At 36.4% G+C, this 11,207-nt stretch overlaps 1 long non-coding RNA gene across 1 annotated transcript; it reads right to left on the reverse strand.

The window, feature by feature from the left end:
- Positions 1-2,887: 2,887 nt before the first annotated feature.
- On the reverse strand, positions 2,888-6,907 carry LOC125775746 (uncharacterized). The gene is made up of 3 exons (XR_007421354.1): positions 3,639-6,907; positions 3,478-3,576; positions 2,888-3,419 (listed from the first exon to the last, which is right to left on the reverse strand). It is a non-coding gene; the product is annotated as an uncharacterized LOC125775746 (long non-coding RNA).
- Positions 6,908-11,207: the final 4,300 nt, after the last annotated feature.

The raw sequence follows: 11,207 nt of genomic DNA on the forward strand, positions 1-11,207 counted from the left end.
TTCCTTTTCCTTCCTCATCGGCAAAATGTGTGAACAGTGAAAAACGTGGTAAAAACACAGAAATCAGCCATCTTCGTTTATTTTCATTTGAACATTGTTGCCATTGCTCAATGCGCATATATACATAGTTTTGAGCACATCTTTGTTTTCAATTACAATTTTTTACAATATAAAATATAAAAACTGAAAACAAACTATTAAAAATAGTTTATATATTTATAAATAATAGCATTCGACTCTGATTTTGAGTTATTTTAAGAAAATTTCAAACATATTGAACAGATTGAATTATAAAAGTTGATAATTACTGCAGTATATCGATATTGACAACCCTGCGTTGTGAGAGAGCAATCAGCTGCCAGTTACATTGCGCGCCCATAAGATAGGTCGGGCCAGCTGACTCGGGCCACGATTTTACGTTTTTCACTGGTTGTGCTATAAAACACCACCACATACAAGCAAAGCGAATTGACAAATTGAAAAGTTTCACTCAACTCTTACAGAAATTTTAAGATGCTTAAAGATCGAAGACAGAAAGAAAATTTGAAGCATTACTAGATAGAGCAGTTCATGAATACAATTTTACAATCCACTCCACAACTGGACAAAAACCACTAGAAAACTTTTTCGAACGCAAAGTTTACATAAACCCCAGCCAGAAAGCCAGACAAAACAACATACAAAGACTAAAGGTCAAACAAAAACAAAACTTGGAATTTTATAATAAAAACAGATCGACTTTCAAAGACTACTCACCAGGACAGACAGTTTATTCAAAAAATGAACAAAAGATATGGCACAAAATTTACTTCTCGCTACAAAAGAGAAATAGTTAAGGAGAACAAATCATCGACAATTATAGCGAATCGGGCAGAGTGGTTCAAAATAGTAAAAAAAAAAATTATAATAATAATAATAATAAATAAAATAAAAATTAAACTAATAAAAATTTATCTCTTCTGTTGATATTTTTAGTTTGACCGTGACATTATCTATGATGACAACAATAACTGCCAATGTTAAGATCCTAGTCTACACGTCCTCCCAACTAACAACAATAGATTCAGGACGGAAAAAAATTAGTAACTGGAATGTTCAAAATTATACATCTAATACAGCTACAAGACTATGACAATATCATTCGACATATGGAAACGACAACTAACGAACGAATACCGAACCGTCCTCTCAAACCCATACTTTCATCCCTTCGAAGTCAGGCAAAAAATGTTTTAAAAAGATTCAGAATAAATAAAGGCATTAAAAAGATCACTACATTTCTTCGGATCAGCTTGGAAATGGATTGCAGGAAATTCTGACCATAGCGATTACAATATTTTGATAGAAAAGATGAATAATGTTATAGTAAATAACAACACGCAAGTTGTAATAAATAAACTAACAAACGAAAGAGTTAATGAAATAATACAAAACACTAATAAAATATCCAAAGTGGTAATGGAAGATATTTATTTTCTTCACCATTTCGTCAGGGAGCACTTACCAAGAATTTTGCCGGACGAAGTGGAAGTTTTCTTTTGCCGTTTCTTCCCGTTAGAGCAATGAATAGCGGAACGCTCTTTCGCGCTTTTCTTCCCGTTAGAACAATGAACAGACAACGCTCTTTCGCTTTTGTCCCGTTATAACAAGGAACCGAGGAACGCTTTAGTATATTTTTATTTTATTTTTTTTTTCCAATATAAGTTTCACAATATAAGTTCTACAATTTTATTCCCCTTTTTGTTGTTTGTTTTCACTTCTTTTCACAGCACCGTATGATTTATGTTTTTTACTTTTCCAATATAACTTTCACAATATAATTCCCTTTCCTTTCTTTATTTACACTTCTTTTCATAACTATGTCAATATCTTTTAATTTTAAACAAATTATTTTAATTTTAACCAAATTCTTTTAATTTTAAGCAAATTCTTTTTTTTATTACTGAGGTTTTCGCAGACGGGCCGGTGTGCGCGTAAATCGGTGTAAGTGTTTTAACGGACTGTACCCCAGGTAGGAAATCACCAATGACCCAGCCTTTAACCAAGCCGTTCCCAAGACTTGGCAAGCTTGGATCAGGCTTGGTATCCAAGCCTAGACCAATAGTGGATGAGCATTGGAATGTAACGTGGGGCCAGACTTGGTAACTAAGGCTGGCCCAGGCCGTGTTATTAACACTGGTCCAGGCCCTAAAATCAGCGCCGTTCCAGGCTTATTTTTTTTTTAATACCTTGGCTTAGCCAGGGTTCAGATGTAATTTGAATAGGTATTTTGTGGATTGGCACATTCAATGAAGAGCGATTTATCGGAAGTAATTATGTTTAATTGTCTTTATTATATTATTAATATTATATATATTGTTATTCATATACTTTAAATGGACTTCATCCACATGGAAAATGAAAAATAAGCATTATGTTGTCGTAACTAAACAAAACTCCCGATAATAATGAACAAAAAATATTAACGTAACTCCTTTTTTTTAAACACAAAAAATACAAAATTGTTGCCTGAATTGTCGTAACTGGACAAACCCCCTGATAATATTGAACAAAAAAATAACGTTAAAAATTAACTCCCTTTTTTTACACGAAAAACAGTAAATTCGCAAAATTAAGTTTTCACTGACTGATGAGTTCTGTTTCAATCCCTCTAAGCTCTTTTTTCAGTTAAACTGCACCAACTTTCTTTTTACGCTGTATGCATCCTCCATCTCTGTCGCCAGCACCTGCTAGCCAATCACTTGTAATCGTAATAATCTTCAATGGTTGATTAGAGTCTTTATATTTTGTCTCAATGAAATCTGGAAACCGAGTAAAAAAATCAATGAAAACCAAATAAGTCAGTCACCATGAATGGACTTCGTATACAAACTTCTCATACACGCAATTTTTTTTCCTTTTCCTTTGACAACACGGCCTACGCCACTATAATTAGGTTGAACTTCTTTGGCCATTAATTCCTTGAGGATCTTCTTAATGTCTACAGCGTAATTGGATTCTTTATGCGTTAACACACTCATAAATTCTTTCTGAAAAAAATACCACAAAAATATTTTCAGACAATTGGCAAAGTCAATAATAACGCCTCAAAATATAAATATATTCCAAATAAACTCACAAGTGTCACACGCTTGCAAAGCCTTTTCAGGGTCAGCCAAATTGTCCTCATGCATTGGGTCGAGATTCCTCTCAAAATCGAGGAACTCTTCCAAAGTCTTAATAGGAAAGTTTGTACATAATCCCTCCCCGCCATTGGTTCAGCTCCAGCAACATGATGCATGGTCATGTTAATCTTGAGCTCTTCGATTTTTCTATTTTAACCGTACTGGATGCATCGTTTTGAGTGAGAAATTGTCACGTAGTTTGTACATGAGGAAATCCAATTTAGGATCCCAGTAATCCATGACAAATTCTGAAAACTGAGAAAAAAAACAAAGAAAATACACAAATTTCCTCCACAATATGGTTGGTACTTACCTTTAAGAGGATCGCCTATGGCACTCCCCTTCAGAGGTGTAAGGCAAGCTATCAATGCCGATTTTTTCTCTGATTTTGTGTCACTGTACGCTGTTCTACCTAATGAAAATGAGAATTAGTAGGTTCAATTTTCCTGAAAACAAATGAACACAGCTATTTACTTTCAGACGCTCCAGCCCCGGCTGCTTCATTATCTCTTGGTTGATTTTTATTTCTGGAAACATCAACCTCAGGAATTCTCGATGTTCTTACCGTAGAGGACTCCCTTTCTTCGACAATTTGTTCTAAGAGAGAAAAAGTTTGCCTTGACATCATTGCCGCTTGATTTTTGGTTAATTTTCTAGCTCGATTGGTTTCAGTATCTGAATCTGTGGATTCTACGTTATCACTTTTTTATAAAGACATTTGATCCTCCTCTGGGCCTTGTCGTAATTCCCTGTAAAGAGTAGGTTATGTTTTCTCTAATAAAGAAGGGTTCATTTATTTCAATTCGATGATAAACGATTGGGTATGCGTGAAAAATATTAGTATAACGTTATTCATACGAGCACTTGTGAGAATTTCAACGTCAAATTTCTCCCACGATGATTCTGGAGGACTGAGATCTTTCACTATTGTGTCTATTATACAATATTTATCAGGGGGAGGAAAAGCACAAGTACTATTGTTGTTTCCATCGGTTCTGGTCGCCCACGACGCTGGAACGATTTCAAGGGTTTTTTCCTAGTCTAAGTAATTTTGTCCAGGAACTCCACAATTTGATACAATTTGCCATCTTCCTCTTGAGTACTCATTCTGAGGAAGTAGATGAATAAAAAAATGTGTACTTTAATGAGACAGTTTAAGTGAATGGTCCTTTTAATGTGCGAAGTATTTTGCAATAATTCTTCGAATAATTAATTGACGTAATATTCAGCGGAATTATTTTTAAAAAGTATTCTCTCAAATGTGTGAATTAACTGTCTAAAGTTTTTTTATCGCTCAATGTTTCAACATAGTAAATTATGGCGTCAACATCATCAGGAATGATTTTTAAAGGTTATATGAAAAGATTGTGGAAATGTGTAAAATTTTCGACAAATGCTGAGGCAACTAATAAAAGAGGAGAAGAGAATAATACTTCATTCTGAATCATAAACAATTGGCAAAAATACTTACATACGTGAAAAGCGAATTAATCCAAGCTGTTATGGCGCGTGCAGAAAAATGACGCAATATCACGTTACCGTTGTTGCGGGATATATAATACAGTAACACCAACATTTACAAATGAACCGCCGTTTGTCAAAAATTTGACACTGGATCCGTCTCCTCTCTCTGTACGAAAACCCCCGCAAAAACCATCATACCCGTCAAAATTGCACTATTGAAACAATCGACGTTATGAATGCAACAAGGACACAGCATAATATTTTTCTTTGATTTTCATCATTAAACACTTGGATTTCACAGCACCGATGGTTACCAGCTCATGCGAACCTGCTAATTTGTCAATTGCGAAAATGCCAATTTCTCTTGACGCACAGGGAGCGTCAAACACATCATTTAAGGAGTGCAGTTTAAATCCATCTGAGTAAATATCGTCCGTTGACTTTTCACTATGATGGGACTTCGATGTAACCCATAATTTTGAAATCACAAAGAGTTTTTCCGTGGTTAGTTCCCCGACATTGTTAGGTTCCACAGTATGTAGTATCATGTCATTATAAGTTACTGATTTGACTGATGAATATTCTTCACAACTTATTTTAATTGTCTCAGGCAATTTTTCAGGTTTCACATCACGTATTGTAACACGAGGTCTCACTTTTGCACTGTCTGATGAGTCTAAAGCACTGAGGCGATTGACGATTTGAGCCAAGGGTTTCGCTCGGCTACTTGCAAAATTATTCAACTGACCTATAAAATCCTACCCCCAAAAGAGTAGTGGCTCAGTGAGGTTTTAAAATGAGCTGCGTCATCACAGAGGTGACTGAGGTGATGAATTGTAATTATGACACTGTCTTCTCCATAATAAATCGGCATTAGTTGAACGAAATTATGCAATAGAATCTTTGCCATGGGAAGACCCCCGGTTATCAATTTATCACTGCACAAAACACGACATGCTACATGAAGTAGCAGAAAGGGTTGATATTTGTCATCATCGAGAACAAACTGCAGGACAATGCCACCGGCGTAAAGCAGTAGAAATGAACACTGAGTTGCTTTCCATTGCCCAATTTCCTCGACATCAAACTCCTTCCTCTGAAATTCTGCCGTTACATAATCTTTCATTGAATTCATTAAATCTGAAAATTCTTTCAATTGTTGTGTTGATAATTTATAATTATTTTTCTACCACACAACCATCGATGGTTATGCCTTCGAGGATTAATTTTTTAGCTTCCTCCACGAAATCACCCAAAAAATCACTCACATTTTTTGGCTTGGACCTACCATAAAACAAGGCTACCACAAAAGGACTGCAGGCATATTTTTTTGTCACCAACTTCATCGTAATAAGCCGGAGACTTCCCTTGGAATAATGGTATACCTTCAATCCATCTATATGAACTAACACACGTACATATGTTTTTTTCTTTGTAGACATTCACGTCTATTCGTTTCTCCAAACCATTTAGAATTCCAAGATAAAAAAAATCCCCAATCTGATCTTTATACGCCATCATCGGTTTGGTTTTCACTCCGTGATTGAAGCCAAGAAGTTTATGGGCAGTGGATGGCACTTCAGTATGTCCTTACTACGTAGAATTTCTAAAAATCCACTCACCACTTTCACCTTGATGCTGCCTATATTGTCAAGTGTCAGATGGCGTATTTTCTCAGTGAGGGTCTGAGGTGCTTCAATCTCAATTCCTGAGTTCATCAGCTCGGTCTGTTGAGGGCTGCATCTGCTCCTAGACTGACAGGTGCTATTGCGTTGTCATCCTCGTCGTCAACCGACATAAAACTTGAACACCCTGCGAAACTCTCTAGCAATGTATCTTGTTGTAGAACTCCACTTGGAGATTCTGAACAATTTTCTAAATCATGAGATGGCTTTGCTTGGTTAGGGCTCCTTTCATCTTTCTGTGCTTGGAGAAAGTTTGTATCAGAAGAATTCGTTGATTCATCACGACTATCCTCATCAGAACTGTCTACACTATTATTATCATTAGAGTCTCCAAATTAAAAAAAAAAAACGGTATTTTTTCACTCGTTCCCGCGAATTCGAATACCCTGTGGAACTCATGATTGAACACCACTCATTAATCGAATTTAATTTGTAGACGTTGACATTTGTGTTCTCGATGGATTACAAATATTGAGAAAGAAATTAATATGGGGCTAGCAATCAAGCATTATACTATTAGACACTGCAACGTTTTGATTTCGCAGCGAAGTAAAATCAGGATGCAGTCTGATTGAAAAGGAATCAGTTTCAGCCAGCCTGGGCCCAAGACTGGCTGAGAAACTATAAGCCAAGGCTGAATGAACCAGACTTCTTCCAGACTTGGTACAAACTTGGCAACCAGGCTTGATACCAGGGAGGGATCCAAGCCTGGACTTTACCCGGTGTGACTAAGATACCAAGCCTGGTTCAGTCCCGGACTACTAAAGCCTGGTTAACCACGACTAATCCACGGTTGATCCGGTCGTGAAGCTTGGAAATTCCTACCTGGGACTGAACAAGTGCCGGCACAGCTTCACCTTCCCTTTGTTAAAAAAGTGGAAAAAGAAACAAAAAAATGTGGTGTTCTCGGCAATAGTGACATTGTGTGTTGTGTAGATGTATAGGTAGCGATATGTGGTGCTTAGATGTGATAGTGTTCTTAAGTGTGGTGTAGAGGGGATCAGTGATGCTTTTTTTTTCTGATTAGCGTGTTGATGTGGGGAGTGTTGTATTCAGTGATGCCTTTTTCCTGATTAGCGTGTTGATGTGGTGAGTGTTGTATTGAAGTTTGGTATTGAGTAGGTTAGTTCGGGCGACTGGATTTCATTTCGACATCCCGGCCCCCCTAGGCGAGTACTAGCCTAGTAGACACTATAGTGCCTGTAGCGTAACTACAACGCAGCTCAGGCCGGTGGAGCGGTGAGGTTGTGGCCTTATCTGGTTGCGCGTCGATGTCGCATTGAGTGGGCGTGAGGACCATCCAGCTTCTGAATGTCGTGGTCGTGCCACACGGTTTGGCTGCGATCGTCGGGTGGGCGAACGGCGGCGAAGGACAGTTGGCGAGACAGGATGTCCGAAGTTCCGGTGCAGTAAAGTATCTCCTACGTGACGTGCGACTGCGCCAAGCAGTTTAAACAGTGCCCATGTGGCTGCGCCACCTTCTGACGTTGTACGGATATCATTCCCTTGAAAATGGAGCAATGCTGCAGCCTATGTGAACGGCAACAGAGCGGACATCTGGTGCGGTGTAGTTCCGGAGGCGCCGGCGTCAGTGCTGAAACTTATTATAATTCTCTTTGCGGTTTTTTCTTAATGATATCGGTTTATTATTAATTTAGTTTCTTTTTTTCGGCTTTTCGGATCTGTTTAGGAATGGTTATTATTTACGTTTTCGTAAGTAGGGGCAGTTGGCAAGAAATATAATTTAACAAGCGGCCGGGTTAGCGTTCCATTTTGCGTATGGGGATCAACCACCCGGTTATGACCGTCTGAACCGTAGCGAAGTTTCTCTATGCGGCCAAGCCGCCATTCTGTGGGAGGGTGACAATCGCCGTGAACTAGGATACAATCTCCAAGCTGGCGGCTGTTCTGGGATTTTCCATTTATGCCTTTTGTGAAGGTCCTTTAAATACTCTTCTTTCCATTGGCGGCTGAAATTATGATGGAGAATTTTAATTCCTTTCCATCTGCTTAGTAAGGCCGGCGACTCCACGCCTGTTTCGGGTGTGGCCAGAATGGGCGGTCCTTTAAGAAAATGCCCTGGAGTGAGGGCAGCAAAGTCTGAGGGGTCTTGCGAGAGTGCAGCGAGAGGCCGTGAGTTGAGAACGGCTTCGACTCTGGTTAACAATGTCGTAAATTCTTCATAATTGAATTTGAGATAGCCAGCGATCTTCCTGAAATGAGATTTAAAGCTTTTTATAGCTGATTCTCATAAACCACCCATATGAGGAGCGCTTGGGGGGATGAACTGCCAGTTTATTCCTTGAGGGGCGTATTTTTGAACAATGTTAGGTGAGACTTGTTTTATGAACTCTACAAAATGTTTTTCTGTATTTCTTTTTCTATGTTCAAAGCATACTTCAACAAACTTTCAGCTTTTATAAAATGACGAAGGTCTGGATGTCACGGGCTCTTACTCTATAAGTTTATCTAATCTTATCCTAGAGGTTTTAGCGCTAACAAAATTCGTATCTATTTCTTTTTTTTGTCGGTTTTGATTTATGTTATTTATTCTTCGTTCTTTAATTAATTGAGGATTTGTTTTTGGGTATTTTCGATTAAAAAATATGTTATACGGACTTTCACCTGTAGTGGAATGAGAAATAACATGATTGTTGTTGTTTTTTCAAATAATGCTTGTTCAATTTGAAGGTATTTCAACACTTTATCCCCAGAGCTTCAAATAATTATCAATTTTTCATTCATCGTTTTATGAAACTGATCAATGTCACCAGTAGCAGATTTCCCACTTGTGACTTCGACTGCTACTTATATTCAATTGTTGATACCGCTGCTTTATGATAACATTATTGATACCTTGGTCCTGGTCTATTTTTAATGTTTTCGGAGGTCCCATAAAATTAAAAATCTTTAGGAGGGCTTTCTTAGTTTCTAATCAATTTAAGGCTGATACTTTTTCAGCTGCAGCAAATTTAGAAAACAAATCAATACATGTTAAATAATTTTCATCACCCCATTTCCAACTTTTCTCGAGTCTCATACACAGGAGGCGAAACTTTAAATGGTAATTTGTTCGAAATGTGGTCGCTTTTGCAATGGTCCTTAACGTAATTAGGGTGGTAATATTTTTGCTTGAAGCAATTTGCAACTTTTTCGATTCCCTGATACAGTCCTTCGAGGTGAATTTCTATTACTTTAGATTTGAAGGCCGAATAGTCCTCAATATTTTTCAATTCCTTCATGGTTCGGTAAATTTTAAATCTGTTTGAAGTGATCAGTCTATTATAAATGTCTTGAAATTGTATAAAGGGGGTATTCTACTCTAGAATTAAAAAAAAAATCGATTTTTTTCCATATATTTAAAGGTTACACCCTTAAGAACATATCTTCCAAAGGATTTTTAAAAATTAAAATTATTTTAAGAGCTACGGTTACTTTAGTGACGCAGTACCTATCCCGGTAGGTAGGTAGACTCACTTTTTTAAATGCGTTTTTTCGAAATTACTTTTTTCCACACGGTACCGGCATTATCTCAAGTTCTATACAACCGATTTACTTAAAATTTTTTATATAATCCTTAATCCTTTGTTTTTAATATTTAAAAAAATTCAGGAATTTCAAAAAAAGCGTAAAAAATGATTTTTATTTTCAAGCAGTCGCCATTTAGAAAAAAAATTTTCGTGTTCCCTGAGGTAGGGACTATAACAGCATCCTTACTGATTAAGAATTTCTTTTGATTTTTTTTCAGACCACTAGGAGAGTCAGGATCAATGTTCAGATTAACGGCTACAATTGAAAATGAGATTAATCTGTATAGAAACGGATCTCATATGTGAAATATTTATATGCATTATCGCTAACACATAAAAATACAGTCATAAATATAAATATGTACAAATACCCATTTCGGGTATTGTTTACGTTACATGGTATGGGGTTGTTTTCAAGTGCACATGCACATTTGTATTCAATTGCCTAAATACATATGTATCTTAAGTCAATATGTTATCTTAAGTTAATATCTTTGTTTGTTAATTGTTGAGTGCATACGTATTACATATAAATTCATACGTGCCTCATATAAATGTATTATATGTATCTCTATGCGTTGTTTATGTATTTGCTTTGTACTGCCTCAACACTGGCGAAGATAAGCCGGTTCAATATATTTGAACAGGCATATTGATTAGAGACTGTAATATTTAATGCATGCAATGTAAAGGAACGGAAATGATCCTAAACAATTAAAAGATAAGAAATAGTGTGTATGCCGTGAGAAACACTTATGTTTAAGATATGTGTACATACTTCGGTATGTACACTAGATTAGTATTATGATTGGTGTATGTACTCCGCATGTGGTGCATACACGAATTAGGATAAGAATTTCTATAAATAAAGGAGCTCTGGGCAACCAGAGCTGAGTACATTTAAATCCGAACCATACGCGTCTTATTTAAAACATTGGTGACCCCGACGTTTTTTAAAACACGCGAGTGTGTATTTCAAAAAAAAAAAAGAAAGTTCTAAAAGTGTGTTTTTATAAAAAAAAAAGTTCTGTGAAAAGCAGTGTTTGAAAAAGTGCATTTAAAAAAAAGATAATAATATATATATATATATATACATACATACATATATTATACTAATAATAAAAAAAATACTAAATAATAAATATTTAATAAAATAAAAACGAAAAATTTTTCAAATTTACAGCTTTCTCAACGTATCAACACGAAAATGATGAGTTAACGAGTAAAATTCTATGACGTAAGAAATAGATTCTACACGCTCAAATTAAAATCCATTAGCAAAAAAATGCTACTAATTTTACGCATGCCTCAAGTAGACATTCCAAATTTTTTCAGGAGATTCTACGCTCAGTGGCAAACCTTTA

The sequence above is a fragment of the Bactrocera dorsalis genome, chromosome 1, assembly GCF_023373825.1.
Source record: "Bactrocera dorsalis isolate Fly_Bdor chromosome 1, ASM2337382v1, whole genome shotgun sequence".
Classification (NCBI taxonomy): Eukaryota; Metazoa; Arthropoda; class Insecta; order Diptera; family Tephritidae; genus Bactrocera; species Bactrocera dorsalis.